Source organism: Ochotona princeps, chromosome 17 (assembly GCF_030435755.1).
Source record: "Ochotona princeps isolate mOchPri1 chromosome 17, mOchPri1.hap1, whole genome shotgun sequence".
Classification (NCBI taxonomy): Eukaryota; Metazoa; Chordata; class Mammalia; order Lagomorpha; family Ochotonidae; genus Ochotona; species Ochotona princeps.
The window spans coordinates 7,344,426-7,361,688 of NC_080848.1; positions in this window are offsets into that span (position 1 = coordinate 7,344,426).

A 17,263-nucleotide genomic window follows, 5' to 3' on the forward strand; every position below is an offset into this window, starting at 1 on the left:
GGTGGCAGCCAGCATTAGACTATAAAGTCTGTGTATACCCAGGGAATTAGGAACAATATAACCCAATCAACCTGATTCTCAACTAGATTGAACAAAGCGTGTACACTAACAATCTCAAAGAAAACCAGATGTGCTTACTTCAATGTATGTTTTATGTCAGTGTCTAATATCATGTATAGCCAATTTCCAATACCCAAACAAAAATTACAAGATATACACACATATACAAACCATAAAACAAGAAATAAACAAATGAAAGGTACAGAAATAAAATTTTCAACAAAACAAGATCTAGATAATAAATATATGCTAGCAATATGATTCATAATTTAAATTATTTAGTATCTGAAAGCATATAAGAAAGTATCAAAAATAGGGAAAGTCCGAGAATGAAATAAATAACACCAAAATATGAAAAGTAATAAATAAAATAACCACGTCGATTGATCAGGCTTTCCTTTTAGAAATTGAAGAAAAAAGAGCAAATTAAACTGAAAATAAGCAAAGAGAAAACTAAGAGAAAAAAATGAGGTAAAACAAGTAAAAGCAACAATAACAAAACATGAGCTAGAAAGCTGCCTTAAAAATTCAAATATAAATCTCTATACATACTAGATTAAAAAATGTCATTTCTCTCAGGTCAGCATCATGTTAGACTACACTTCCACCTGTAGCACTAGCATCCCATATAGGTACAGATTTGTATACTGGCTGCTCCATTTTCTATTCCGCTCCCTGCTTATGTCCTGGCAAAACCCTGGAGGAAGGGTCAGGTCCTTGGAGCCCTGCACCCATGTGCGAGACCTGGAAGAAATTCCTGAGCCCTAGCTTCAGATTGGCTCACTCCAGCCATTTTGACTATTTGGGTTAGGAAACCAAAGACGAAAGGTCTCTCCTTCTATCCTCTTTCTATAAATCTTTCAATAAAATAAAAGAATAAACCATTAAACATGCATAGTTTATCAATATCAGATCTGAGTCCTGACACTCTTGGTCTTACGGACTTTAAAAGGCTAATTCTTGGGCTTGGCATGGTAGCCTAGTGGCTAAAGTCCCCACCTTACAGGCACTGGGATCCCATATGGGTGCTGGTTTGGTGTTTTGACTGCCCTGCTTCCCTTCAACTTCCTGTTTATGGCCTCAGAAGCCTTCAGGATTGCTCAAACCCTTGGGACCCTGCACCTGCGTGGCAGGATGGCTCAAATATTGTGACCCTGCACCTGTGTGGGAAATCCAGAGCAAATTCCTCGCTCCTGGCTTCGGGTCAGCTCAGCCCCAGATACTGCAGGCAATTGGGGAATGAACCAGTGGACAGAAGATCTTCCTCTCTCTATGTCTTTCCTCTCCTCTGTATATATCTAACTTTCCAATGAAAATAATACATACCTTTTTAAAAAAGGTTAATTCAGGTATATTGAGAAAAAATCGTGCCAACCTTTTGATGGCATATATTAAACAAAAAAAGTTTGGTACATTCAAGTATATAACATGGAAAGACAAATTTAGGATATTCTTCTTAAATGTGAGATCTAAAACAAAAAAAATCAAAATCAAAACTAAAATGTGTACTCCTTCATATTACTGCATATATAATTTTGTCAGATTTTCTTAAAAACAGAGCATAAGAACACTCAAAAAATACACTCAAGTAAAAATACTATGAATTGCTTTGATAAAATCAAATTCATAATTTAAAATCTTTCTGCACAAAGTAGTAATTCATTTTACTGGTAAATTATTCCAATTAAGAAAAACGTATAACAATAATGTCAATCATGTAAAAACCAAAGTGGCAAACGTGATTTATTTATTTATTTTACTTTTCTTTCCAAAACTAGCCAAAGACTCTACAAGTACTAGAAACAAAACAGCATTTTCTGCAAGGATAGAAATATAAATTCTTTAAAAACTGAACCCCCAAATATGTAGCATATTATAACACATGAAGCCAAATTGACATTGTAGCTCAGGAATATAAAGTTCAATATTAACTGTCTTATCCAAGTAGAAAAGAAAAAAAATGTCAACAGATGCAGAATAGTCTTTCCCAACATTCAGTGTCTGCTTAATAACAAAACTCTTAGCAAACGCAAAGCACAGCATCACTCCATGTGATGGAGAACAACTATCAAAAGCCTTTAGGCAGCATCTGATTTAGGGGTGACTCACTGAACTCAGTCCTGCCATGATGAGGTACAAAGAAGGCATTTTTACTGTAGCCACTTTTACTTAACATTGTGTTAGAAAGTTTGCCGCTACAACAAAGGAAAATAATCGATTCAAACATTTGGAAAAGAAGAAACAAAATACTTCATTCACAGAAAATTTTATTATTTACACAGTAAAAAAAAATTGAGACAACTATCAAACCCCAAGTTTTGCAGTGCTACAGGGTAAGCTAACACACAGGATGACTGAAATAGCATCAACAAATACACAGAGATCAACTTGACAGGCAGTATGCATGACTTTCTCTTGTTCTCTCTTATTCACACTCAGCATTTAAAATAAGTGCATATTCACTTTTAAAATATTCTATCAAAATAATAATTTATGTCACCCCACCTTCCTTTGCCTCATTGCCATGCACGTAAAAGCTTCACAAATGATTATTGCAAAATTGCCTTTCAAGAGTTTAGATACTAACTTCTGTTGTTTCCAATCTTGTCTGCCACCCAGGATCACTGGAGGATCATTTGTTGTATCCTCACATGTCTAATGTAGGGATCTCCACCATTTTCCAATGAAATTTGAAATCTTTTAGAGAGACTGAGTGCAGACACATCAGTATATTTAGCTGTACTTTACCTATCGTTTGTGCTTCTGCAGGCATATCTATAGGTGAAGGATACTCAAAAGCTTATGAAAAAACGATGTATGATTTTCAAATTTGTTCACACTGAAATAAAGTTAACTTTTAACTCCACTTTCCAGGGACGAGTAAAGGAACTCCTGGGCCTGGCACAGTAGCCTAGTGGTTAAGTCCTTGTCTTGCACACGCTGGAATCCCATATGGGCACCAGTTCGCAGCCCCGCTTTCTATCCAACTTCCTGCTTGTGGCCTGGGAAGGCAGTAAAGGATGGCCCAGTGCCTTGGGTCCCTGTACCCGCATGAGAAACCCAAAAGAGGTTCCTGACTCCTGGCTTTGGGTCAGATTGGTTCTGGTCATTGCGGCCACTTGGGGAGTGAATCATCGGACAGAAGATCCTCCTCTCTGTCTCTCCTCCTCTCTGTATATCTGAATTTCCAATAAAAATAAGTAAAATCTTTTTTTTAAAGAGGTACTCCCATACATATGTGTGTAGACATACACATATATATCTGAGGATATATGTATAGTCTATATCTACAGCTTAATTTGAGTTAGGTATGCAGCCAATGGTTGAAAATGTCAATTATACTGCGAAACCTAAACCCAGCAGTGGTGAAGTAATTTGAGCCTGGCCACCTAATTTGAAGCAAAGCTGCAAATGGAAGCCTGACCTTCCGACTCCTGGCCAGAAACTGATTTATTCCCTGCTTGCTGTTTCTGATGAGCTAGCTCAGTCCTCCTCTGGAAAAGAATGATTGAATTCTCATTTCTCTGATCATTGGAGACACAGTCTCCACTCGAAGGAAGACAGCAGGATATGATTTTTTTTTTAGTTATTGCTGGGTCCCCTCTACAATTTGCCAGGCTATTTTTATCAAGCCATTTTCTGTGAGTGTGCAAATCCCAGCAATGAGCTGCAGAAGTCACTCTTACTTAAAAGGTGCAACGATATGAATCTGCAGCAGAGACTTGATTGGAAGAAAGTCTGTCCTAGACGGTATAAGGGCAGTTGAAAAGTTTCTCAGGAAGCAAGAGACTGGCTGACACTTCTCCAAAATGCCACATGGTTCTGAATAGCCCAAGCCAAAACAACAAGGGTGTCCTTCTCACCACACTTGAATGACTCTGATAAACTAGAGCAGGTGGGAGCAATGTGAACAGATGCAAACAGGGACATGACTCTTAGAGCTCCCTTTTTAATATAGCTTTATGTTTGTTCTCAGAAAGTGTTTTGAATGCAGGGCCCCATGCTGCCTTATTGTTTTTGAACCATGAGAAGTGGGACACACAAAGACTTCATTTCTCTAAGTTCCACTGACTATAAACTACCTGACGTTCTATTTACTTTTCACCACCTTTGATGCATTGTCTAACATATTTCGATTCCCAAGGATTTCTTTCCTTGTGGATATTTTTTTCTATAGATGTCATTGCTTAATGCCTCAAATGTTTGTAGCTTCTCAACATTATTTCCTCCTTGGCTACAGCAGTTGAGAATGTTTCTTTTAAGTTTCTTCACAAGAAAAATTGGAAATAATGAAATATCCCGTGGTATTTTCTTTTTCATTAATTAAGTAAATATGCCCTCAGAGGACTAAGTATCAATCTGTTGCCATGTTTCTATATTTTTTACTTCACAGACACGGACTGAAAGTAAAAGAAAAACAGAAAATTTGGGCTTCTTTGTCCTGAGTGGTGGAAGAAAGTCAGTTGCTGAAAATGTATACTTTCTATACATTGGGGGCTTGGGCAGTTGTTTTTGCATTTAAATGTGAATATGTTTCCAAGGAATGGGCTGTAGGTTATTGAGTTAAAAAAAAAAATCCGGAGATAATTTCTGAGCCCTTCACCAGTCATAAGCCAAAAACTTCCTACCCACCCTCAGCGATACTCTTGCTCAACAAAGGGAAAGGGTGAACATTTTAAAAGGCTCTACGCATGTCTCAGTCACAGTGGCCAGCGCTGAGCCATGTGCAAGTCAGGAGCATCAGCTGAGTCTCACCTGTGGATGACAGGGGTCCAGACTCGTGAGCCATCTTCTGCTGCTTTCCTAGGCCATTACCAGGGAGCTGGATTAGAAGCTGAACAGCCAGGACATGAACCGGAGCCCTCAGGACACCAACGTTGCAGGTGGAAACCTTGCCTGATAAGCCAAAACACAGGCCCCAAATGTGCAGTTTCTATAAGAGACACAGATCTGAGCTCAAATACAGACTTAGCTACCCAAAATATCTTTGGAAATGACCACATTGCTCTCGGGTATTTTTCTTTTATGTGACAGGAATACTCACAGCAACAAAATCAGAGCCTGTGAGAATTACTTGAACTCACCCACTACAATGATTTTCGATTGACATTTAGTTGATGATGTGATAATTTCTGGTTTTAGTTAATAAATACATTAATATAATTTCTAGGCTTACAATGTACATATATCTTCACATCTAATCATTTAGGCTATAATGTATATATATTTTTCTAATGCTAAATTTATCACACTGAGTATTGAAAGCTGAAACATCATTTTGGACTTGATGTAAGAGCAATCAGTTGATGTTACTGACTGAACCGTAATCAGTCTATGGCATGTGAAGTGTGTTTTAATAGCTTTTCGTCATGGACTGTGCTAGATCTGGCATGTAAAACGATAAGATACTGCTGAACAAAGCATGTTCCACGTAGCCTCACTTTATATGCTTGCTCTAAATTATAACATGTTGGAGCAGACTTACAATTCTTGAGTAATTCCATTGGAAAGAGTTATTGGCTTCTTGGTCTGATTTTGGAAGAAAAGTCATCAGCTATGTGCTACAGTGCAGTATTCCTGGCGTTATTCACCATTATGTTGCTATGACTTTAATAAAATCATATGCACACATATGTTGCCTCATAACTTTGCATGACACAAATTTGGAAGCCACATTGAACAGAAGACACAGCAGAATAAAAATTCCAAATAATTTCACCAGACTGGAGTAGTGACATTTCAGAGAACAAATATAAAAATAGTCCAAGTCAAAAATAGTTGCTGAACAGATACAGGGTAAGTCAAATTTCCCAAATGGAAATCCAGGAAACACTACAGTTACCCACAAAAGCAATGCAGCCTCGTTGCTCCTCAACCATGTCTGCACAAGACTACCGGAAATAAAAGAACCCATTAGATTACTGTGCCTGCATCCCAGGCTTGATGCCACTGGGCACAGCATAGACCATTGAAAGGCGAATGCTGTGTTTCTTGCTCAGGACAGCCCTGCACCAGGAGGTATTCCAAATGGCTAAGGCAGTGCACTGGGTGACAGTGTCTCCTAGGGGCCTTTCTGCATCTCCCACTCACTTTATCAGGGTCCCCGTGCAGCACTGCACCTCCAGGAACAACTCGCTTCAGAGGGGACTCTGCCAGCTCCCAATCAAAATGAAACGTACTTTCACACCCCCTGCCCTTGGCGTAGGCTCAACTTCCACTCTGTTAACCAGCCCCTCTGGCACAATCTTTCCCTCCTAAGACTCCTCTCTACTTCAACTGTATGTCATCACTTTGAATTCTAAAGCACCAACTTTTTCTTGTACTTCTCAGTTACATCATGCAGCATAGCTATCTCAATAATATTAATTAGTGAATAAGTTAACAACTAAGAGAAACCAAACCATGAAGAACCAGCAGCAAGCAGGTATGGGAAATAGATCCATCCCCCATGTTATGGAACAGCAGCAGCATCTAGACGTTTCTTACCATCCCAACAGGTATCTTTTTTTCATTTTTTCCAAGTCAGCAAAATAAGACTCAGAGAAACTTCAGTAAATAATACCTTGAAGTGTTTTATTTTGTCCTAAATTCTACAATAAGAAGCATGAACTTAACTCTTACATGGGAAAGCCTTGAATTAAATCCAAGAATGTCTTAGACATTTCAGTTATTTGGTGTTAACATTTCAGAGAAAAAAGTGATCAGTTTGTGTGTATGCTGTTAAAAAACAACAGATACATGTTCAAGTAAAGATGCAAGTGGCCACAATTCCACTCGTGATTTTTGATTATTCTTGATCAAAAATTTGTTAGGGAAAGTGATTCATGTCTGCAGAATAAAGAATGCGTACTTCATGTTGTGCTAACATCCATCTGGTTAAGGTTTCAGAAGTGTGCTAGTTAAAATTTCTGTTGATGCCAGCATCCCAGGTCTGAAACGACATTATGTTGGTTCAGCTGTTCTTAAGCAAATTTCTAGAAAACTCTGTGAAAGGCACTTAAATGGAATTACTGTTGGAAAAATTCGTTCTGTTTGGGCCTTATCATTTTAATTTCCTAAATGCAACTTCCCAAGAAATGGATTATTTCACCACGGCAGTAAAATCCTTGGTTGGTTGGTTACAAAGGATGCTGAAAGGAGATAGAAGACTAATATTGAAACAAAGTCTGCCTGAAAGTAGGGATGCAGAAACCGCCCATTAATGCCTTCATCATAGCAGATAGTTCTGGAGTTAAAGCTGTTGAGTATTAAGTTGTCAAAGCTTTCTGAAATTTATATCATGGCAAGTTTGAACCTCAACTTACTGTAAGTGTTGTTTATGATGTGGTTGGTAATTTTCTCTTTGAAAATCATTATCTTAAAGTTCTTTTTAGGAAAGAGGCATGCTAATCTGGAATAGTCTAGTAGGGAGGCAATATGAGGGAAATTATTCTGCTACCTGATTTGCATTTACACCTACTGGAGCTCTGTACAGCCATGGATCCTCCTGCAGCACTGTCTGAACCACGCACTGAGGGAAAACTTGCAAAAGACAATTGAAGAATAAACTTTCTGCCCCGGCCAGTTGGGTAAATTCCCTTTGTGCTTTTCCATGACTTGCTCCTGCCAGATGGAATACTTGGCCCTTATGATAGTGGCATGGGCCCAGATTGTGGAGCACTGGGGTTTTTGAGAATGATTTATTTTTTCCTTCCACAGACAGTTATTCTGGCACAGATGGCTTCTCTGAGTGATGGACCCAGAGTCTTTTCCATCATATTTTGCCATTGCAAAAGTCCACGTGCTGTCATTTCTTCATTTGCTGGTGTATTCAAGGAAAATATGTAAAAAATTTTAGAATGAAGATGAAACTTTAGAACTAACATGCAAAATTGAGAACTTAAGACATAGCTCCCTATTTCAGCTACCTCTCTTCCTTTCACACTTCTTGCTTCTATGAAACTGCATTGTCAACAACCAGTGGCAACAAGGAAAATATCTAACCAAAAGAGTAGGAAGCTATGCCTGGCTGCTTTTGCTAAACATAAAACAAGGTCTGATGATGTTACTCGAAAGTTTGGTACTTACTATTAATGTTCTTACGTCAACTAAGCCTAATCAGAACCATTTTATTAATAGGAAAAGAAGAATGATAAGAAAATATTTCTTTTAAAATCCAACCATGTTAGCAATGTATGCGAGACCTCAGCAGGTGGCCAGTCTGTGTAAAAACAAGCAAGCAAAAACCTTTCCATTGGATAAGAGATTGGAAGAGATTAAAACTTTCTTTGCGAATTCTGTTGTCATACTCCATCAGTGTATGTTTCCTTAAATTCTCAAAAACAAAGTGGCTTGTTTTTTTTAAAGATTTATTTTTATTACAAAGTCAGATATACAGAGAGGAGGAGAGACAGAGAGGAAGATCTTCCATCCGATGATTCACTCCCCAAGTGAGCCGCAACGGGCCGGTGCATGCCAATCCGATGCCGGGAACCAGGAACCTCCTCCGGGTCTCCCACGCGGGTGCAGTGTCCCAAGGCATTGGGCCATCCTTGACTGCTTTCCCAGGCCACAAGCAGGGAGCTGGATGGGAAGTGGAGTTGCCGGGATTAGAACCGGCGCCCATATGGGATCCTGGGGCGTTCAAGGGGAGGACTTGAGCCGCTAGGCCACTGTGCCGGCCCAAACAAAGTGGCTTTTTAGTTCCATGTTATTGATAGGTAAATTGAGAATTAAAAAGAAAACTAAGTAACTGATACAAAAGTATTCCACCAGTTTGAAGGAAAAAACAAAGATCAACCATGAGGGAGGGTGGATGCTGTAGTGCCGCTGGTAAGCCACTTCAATCCATATCCTGGTCTGATTGGATCCAAGCCCCACTTCCTTTCTCATTCAGCTTCTTCCTCACGTGCATGCTAGAAGGCAGGAGGTGTGGCTGACCTTGGAAGAGACAGAAGCAGCTCTGGGTTCCTGACTTCATCTGGCCTGGCTTCCTTGTTGTGCCCCAGGGGATAGAATAGACTCACTTTCTCTCTCCTTCTCACTCACTCACTCATTCGGTCTCTCTCTTTTTGCCTGTTTCCTTTTTGTTGGCACTCAGAGTTTCAATTCTTTTTTTTTAAAATGCCTACACGAAAAATTCTACAGAACAGACTTCTATAGGCCTTTTTACTAAAGCATTCCATTCTGTAGTGTAGCACATTCCCTGCACATAGACTACAACACTTCGCAGTGCTTTGTGGGGAGGGAAGGACGCTGGTGATGCACTCCTTGATGTCATTAGCAGAGTAGAAATTACAGAAGGATGTGCCTGACAGAATGCACTCCTACAGAGAGCTATAATCACGGGGAAAGTGACAATGAAAACGACAGGATATGATTCCAGTCAGTGAAACTCAGAACTTGAACCTTCTGCAGTAAAATGGAACACAAGAAATCATCTAATTACATTGAGCTGGTTGACAAGAAAGTACACAGAGGAGCATGGTGATTAATGATCATTTTACTTCTGTTTTTCGCAACTATGAAAGTTTCAGATGATGTTACAAATGGAATCGTCAAAACAGTATAAATGTATTAGCTCATTCATTGTATATTTTGCAGACTTGTAGTCACAAGTCAGAAAAGAGTCTATTAAACACTTCTGATAGCCTTGGCTGTTTCAGGCATTCACGGGAATGAATCAGTGGATACATGATCAATTATCTATCTATCCATCTATCTATCCATCTATCTATCTATCTTCTATCTTTCCTTTTTTCTCCCTGTGTCACTCTGCCCTTCAAATAAGAATGCCCATTAAAAAAGTGATAAACTATTTTTATATTTTAGCCATTGTAGTAAAAAAAAAAGAATAACTTAAAATTTAAAACATATTAACCATTGTAGTGAAAAAAATAGCAGCTTTTAAGACTTGGTGGAAAGGTAATTATTCTGCTCCTAATTGACTCTATTGATCCAAAATAACCTCTGTATGGTATATTTCTCTATGATTCAGTTATTAATTTTATACCACCTTATTTTGCAGCTTTAAATTGGATGCGTTGCCTTTTTCTAAATGTTGCTTAGTGGACTTTTTTCTCCAATTAGATTAAAAGCCCCGTAAGGGCAGTTCAGCAGAATTTAATTCAAGTAATAGTTACCAAATTTCTATTTTGCAAGAGGCAGTGGAGATGTAGGGTCTTACAGAAGCAAACAGAGTCTTCCAGTCTTTGGTTTCTGAGAGTTCTCAGTTCAGTGGAGAATATAAGCTTACTACAATTAACAATAACAGAAGACAAATCTTTCACTTATTTCTTCATTTAGTAAGCAATGCTATTTAGTGAGTAATAAATGATACAGGAAATAAAAAATAGGAAACAGAGGGTGAAACTTTTTAAGCTTTAAGTTCAATCATTCATTATATGCATGACAGAGTGGAAGAAGAGAGAGTGGGAAGAAGGAGGGAGAGAGAAATTAAGCAAAGGGAGTGACCAAACGAAAGAGCCAATCTCTCACCAGCTGAGTCATCTCCCATATAGGTCCACAATAGTCTGAGCTTTAATCTAGATACTTTACCGTGGAATGTGGAAGTTCAAAGAGACAACTTAACTGTGGTGCCAAGCACTTACCCTAAGAGAGGGATCATAGAACCGTGGCTTGGAAGATCAGCTAAGTACTTATAGATCAGATGATCTTAGCTCAGTTTTCATACATCAGTAGTAAGAATGGACACGGATGGAGAGACAAGGCTCTTAACACTGGAAAATGCATATTATCAGCAGTGATAAGTGACCTGTTTAATGTAGCCAATTGCAGTGTAATGGACTTCTACACTAAGGGAGAATGTAGGGGTGCCAAGCACACGCGGAACTAGGCCTTTGCTCCTTGATTGCTAGCGTAGCCATAAAAGATTCGAGAAATAAGGCAGAAGTGGTTTCCTAGGCAAAAACTTATATAGAACTGTTGCAATTATTGTGATAGTGGCAGGTTATAAACTTTTCCAAGACACAGACAAATTCCTACTTGCAGGCATCATTTTGAACGCAAAATGATGCTCATTTCTCTTAAAACTTGCCCATGGGTCAAACTTATACTGGTTCTCATAACAAATTATGTGTTATTTTTCATTACATGAATCTCCCATCAGATTTCCTTTGTATCCATACTCCTTTAAAAACATAAAAGAAGAAAAAGGATTTAATTGTTTTTATTTGAAAAGCAGTTACCAAGAGAAGAAAGAGAGGAAGAGATATTCCTTCCACTGATTCACTTTTTAAAAGGCTATCACCGGGCCTGGCATGGTAGCCTAGCAGCTAAAGTCCTCTCCTTGCATGAGTTGGGGAGATCTTCCTCTCTGTCTCTCCTCCTCTTTGTCTCTCCTCCTCTCTGTATATCTGACTTTCTTTGAAAAAGAAATAAGTAAATCTTTATAACAGAACATATCTGTTTAAAAAACAACGGTTGTTACAGTCAGAACTGGAGCATCTTCTACTTCTTGCAGTGGGTGTAGAGATCCTAGCACTTGGGTCACCTTCTGCTACTTTCTTGGGCACATGAACAGGTTGCTGCAGTGGAGCTGCTGGGACTTGAGCCAGCAGGTGATATGAGATGCTGGAACTGCAGGAGGAAGCTTCGTCTTCCATGCCACAGCACCTGTCCTTCTCAATGCGCTTGCCAACACGTATCGTTCATCTGTTGGATTCAGCCATCTTTATGAGTGTGAAATGATTGCTTATTGAGGTTTAAATGTACATTCCTTAGTGATTAAGGATGTTGAGCATTTATCGTGAACTGTTTACATATTTTCTTGTTTGTTCAGTTCCTTTGCCCATGTTTTTAATCAGGACATTGATTTCTGTGCTGTTGAGTCGATTAGATTCCCAGTATCTTTGGATATTAATCCTTTATCTATGATATGGTTTGTAAATATTTTTCCACTCTGTCTATTATGCCTTTATATTGTCAACTATTTAGTTTGCTATGGAGAAGTTTTATGGTCTGAAAAATTTACTGTGTCTATTTTTTACTTTGTTCTCTGTGGTTTTGGAGTTAAACTAAGAAAAAATAATTTCCAGACACAATTTGCATACTTTTCCTCCTATGTTTTTTTTCTAGCAGTTTTATCATTTTATAAATTTAAGCTCTTGTGCATTTTTGTGTTAATTTTTGTATGTAATGTAGGGATCTAATTTATTCGTTACATTTGGGCATTCAGTTTTCTCAATAGTATTTATTGGGAGATCTGTCCTGTCTCCCATCATGTGTCATTAGCATGTTTGTTAGAAAATCAATTGATCATAAAGTTATGATTTTATTCTTAGGCTTCCTGTGTTTTTTGATTGGTCCTGTGTTCTTTGATTGCTGACTTTAAAAAATACATTTACTTACGTATTTTTATTGACAAGCCAGACTTACTGAGAGAAAAAAAGAAAGATCTTCCATCCACTGGTTCACTCTGTAAGTGGCTGCAGTGGCTGGAGCTGAGCCTATCAGAAGCCTGATGTTTCTTCTGGGTCTCCCACATGGGTGAAAGGCCCCAAGGCTTTGGGCCATTCTCTGCTGCTTTTCCAGACCACAAGCAGGGGGCTGGACTGGAAGAGAGCAGCCGGGACACAAGCTGGCACCCTTATGAGAGAGAATTTAGCCCCCGTGCTATCATGCCAGACCCTTGCTGTTTTTCTTAAAGAAACTTTACAATGAATTTTGAAATTTCACAGTATGATGCTTCCACATTTGCTCTTTTTCTTCTAGGTTATTTTGGCCATTTGCAGACAAAAAGACAAATCTTGATTGATATCAATAGCATTTACACCTTAAGATGCCCAACTAGTAGATACTAGAAACACAACGAGGTTGCAGGGTACAAAGTTTTAATGACACAGGAAGATTAATTACATTTTGAGGTAGATAACAGTCCAGGAAGATTTCAATCAGTAATAACATATAGCTCAAAATAGTCAAGACTTTAAGTTTTACCATAAAAATGAAAAATAAATGAGATAATGGACACACTTGATCTGAATTATTCAAAGCATACGTGTGCATGAAAACGTCACATTGTGCCATCACCAACATATAGAATTATGAATTATCAGTTAAAATAATATTAATTTTTAAAGTAAACATTAGTAAAATGTCTTCCCTTGTCCATAGGTAGACAAAACATGGGACAAGAAACAATGATTCATTTAATTTTGTTTCTGTTCTGTTGTGTCTTTAAATGATTTATTTATTTGTTCAAAAGTCAGTATGACAAAGACAGAAGAAGAGAAAAATGAGAGAGCTTTCCTATTTCCTGGTTCACTTCCCAAACATCTCAAACAGTTGGAGTCTAGTTAGTCTTAATCCAGGAGCCAGGGATTCCGTGGGGGAATGCAGGAACCCCAGCACATGAACCATCATCTACCACCTCCCAGATGTGTTTGTAGGAAGCTGAATTGGAGGCAGACTCTTTGGAAAAGGACCTCAGACACTTTGAAATGGGATGCAGGCAACCCCAGAGTGGCTTATCAAGCTGGGCCACAAGGCCCACTGCCAAATCATCTCATTTGGAGCATACACACTGTTTGGTGGCAGCGTTGACAAAAGGGTGAGTCAATTGGATTGCTAACCCACACATCTGCTGCGCTGACAGTTCTCTACTATTTCAAATATAGGACAATGTGATCTGACAACTGTGATTGGAGAGGATCTCGGAAAGGTTTTTTTTTTTTTTCAGGAGCAAATGGGAAAATACATTTAAATACCTGGGCACATGTGCCGCTGGAGTTTTATGTTTCATTCAGTCATTCAGACATCCATTCAACCAATACTTAAGGCGCTTCCATATGAGGAACCTTGTGAAGTGCTGTACTGAGTATAGGATGATCGTTATATAAATAGGACCCTCTGGAATTTTATAGCTTAATAAAAGAAAAATGTCTTTTTGGAACATAGTGAATTTTAGTTGGACTGAATCATATTAACTTGATGTTTCAGTCTGCAAAATCTTACTTTCGCCACAGAATAGTCACAGACCCCTGCCCCCCCATTCTCTCCACTTTAATTGTCTATTTGGCCTCAGAGAGTGGAAAAACTAATCGACTTTTCCTATGCCTCTGTGAGCAGATCAGGTTGATCTGGGTTGCAGCTGTGGTTTAATTTGTGAATATGCAATTGAAAATAAAACACTTATTGGATTACAGCCCCTGACCAACTGTTTGGCAAGCTGACAGTGCTGACCAAAAATATGGGGGTCATATATAATTAAAGAAATGATTACAACTTCCAGAGGGGTATCCTGGTTACCTCAATCTGAGAATTCTGCTATGATTTATTTTAACTATAACCCTAGACTCTGTGCAGGATGCAGTCAGTCTAACAGTCTTCTGGAGTTTATTTTCTCGTATACATTTGTCTTCTCTTTGTCTATGTGAGGAACCTTCATCCATGTGTGTTTAAAGGTGTTCCTTTCCCTCGTCTGATGAATAAATGCTAAATTCTGTTTACTAATCCATCAGATTAGGGAGAAATTAAATTATCATCCTGTATCCTAGATTGTCAAAGCTGCCCCTCTTGCTTTTGGATTAAATTTCTCCTGAAGGTTTCCAGTCATTTATCTTGTGATAAGACACAGTTGCAATTGAGCAGTTTCTACGTGCAGGAGTAATCATTTTCTATTCCTTCCTTCATTTCTTCCTTCATTTGTTCTTTCCTTTTTAAAAATCATTCCTTTATTGGCTCTCTCTCTTTCTCTCTTTTTGCCTCTCTCCAGCCCCTCAATCCTCTGTCTTCTTTTTGCCTACTTACTAGTTGAATTTCTAATTTAATGGAGGATTATGCTTGTAATTATACAGTGAATTGAATGCATGCCATTGCAAAAACCAAAAGAAAAATAAAAAAGGAAGGAGAATGGATAGTCAGAGAAAGGGTGGCTGGATAATCACGTTCTTAAACTGGCTTAAAATGACAAATTGAAAAGAGGGTTTTGAGTATGTTCACATTGCCTATTCCACAGGAAGGTTTCCAGTGGCTAATAACAGAGGATGTGCTAATTCATCAGGACATGCGTTGACCTCTTTGGCCAACATCATCCATATATGACTTAAACTGGTGTATATTTAACTCATTATTTAAAATGTCAGTAGACACAATGTGATCGTTCCTCCGTTTTTATGCTAATTGACATCAAAGCATCATCTCACAAAAAATATCATGGAGATGTAGGATGAAATGAAACGTGGAACTTCAAATGTGTGTCTATGCTAAAAATCGCATCAAATGAGTAAATTATCATGTTTTGTCACAAATTGGCTGTTCTAGAAATCCAAGAGGGATGTGTTGGTAAGGCAAGTTTTGAGTGTGCATATGGTTTATTTCTTGTCTCACAGCATATCCTGCAAAGAAAGGGGCAGAGGTTGAGGGAAGAAGCAGAGATGAAATGGGAATGAGAGGAAATTAATTTGAAGGTCAGATGACATATCCCTGTTACCCTGCCACTTATTTTAGTAGTTGATTCATGCTGCATAGAATCGGCTGTTCTCCCACACAATGGTGAGAAATGAGAGTAGAATAGCTTCACAAGCTGGTAGCGGCAGATGAAGAAAATTATTAAGTAAAAAATATGAAGAAACCTACATAGGTCTATCATTGTACACTGGATCGTTTCACCTGAAACAATTATTTCAGTCTTTCTCTTTTTCTTCTCCCTTTTTTCTAATACTGGTGAAATCTGTCTCTGCTCCATCTTATTATTGAGACAAGCTTAGGAGGCATTTCATTTAGTTTCTCTCAGAATTCTAGCAAGCCTTGACAACAACAAAGCAGCAACCTGATAGCATTTTTATGACAGCTGCTTGGTTTAGAATGGTGGACTGCAGAGCAGTGGGGTCAGGACAGGCGGGAGAGGAAGTGTGTTCCTTGCTTTTACAGGTCTAAAAACATGGTTGTTTTTCATAAAAACTTGAGAAAACTCCTCCTAAATATCCAAACATTGAAAAAAAGATAGCAATTAAATTAAGATAAAACATAAAATAAAGAACAATAATGTACTGAGCTAGATCATTTTGACCAGATGCAATAATGACCCAACAACACTGTTATGGACGCTTTATGAACATACAGTCTTGTCCTAAAAAGAATGAATACATTTTGAATTGGTGCAAGAATCAAGTTGACTTCACTCCGACTACTGAGGTTGCTGCTATATTTATTAAGAACCAAGTATCATTAACATGTTTCATGGTTTGCAAAGACTAAAAAGGAAATGGAGTGGCAGCATGATAAGTTGAGTTATAAATAACAGTCTATTGAGAGCAGTTGAGTTTTGTATCGTGCACTCTCACATGCTGCGTGAGTGAGGTCATTGTGATGTGACGAGGTACAGCGTCACATGGACCCATGGCAATCATCATCACAACACCTTTCATCTATCCAGCGGGCCTCTGTTATCCAAACATTGTATATCCAAACATTCATTAGCAATGCTTTCATGGTTACTGTTCTACAAATGAGACAACAAATACGCCATGTCTCTGTGTACGTGCCAGGTCTTAGTTATATTTCAACTCTCAAATCTCTTTAAAGGAATTACGAATCTCAGTTTAAAACAACTCAAACTCATATTTTTAAAAAGCAATGCTTAAGATACACCTGTAGCAAATAATAAATCTAAGAGGAAAGAACCACGAGCGTCCAAGCTTCCTCTCTCATCCCAGGTACTGGAGGGCACTGTGTGTGCCCATGCTTGTTCTGTTGTTTGTCCCTCACTTGTGGAGCAGTATGAACACCGGCCCTGTGGATTTCAAACATGGGTTGTGTCTCTGGAGCAATACACTGCCTCCTCAAACCTCAGCAAGGTGCTGGGAAACTGGGGCCGGGGAGAGATGCTGTGTGTTTGTTTTGTTTTTAATAAACGATGCTTGCCTGTTGCTGCGGCTCACATTTCCTTGTCAGAGTTTGTGAGAATTTTCAATACAACAAAGCCCAGAGTTCCTGTCCACACAGTAGATTACAATCTATCGCTGCAGGAAGAACAATGCAGCTGCGTGTAGGGCAGACTCAGTATTTCTTCACCAACACGTCACTGGCTTGCAGGCACTTGTGACTGAGAGCAAGGCGTGTTTACACATCTCCTTCCAAACATACAATTGAAGCAAAAAAAAAAGAACATTCATAAAGTCACATTTTCCCAAACTCAAAAACAGTGATATCTTTGATGTAGATTTGGAAATATTTCCCTTTGAGAATTAAGGTCCCAGAGACA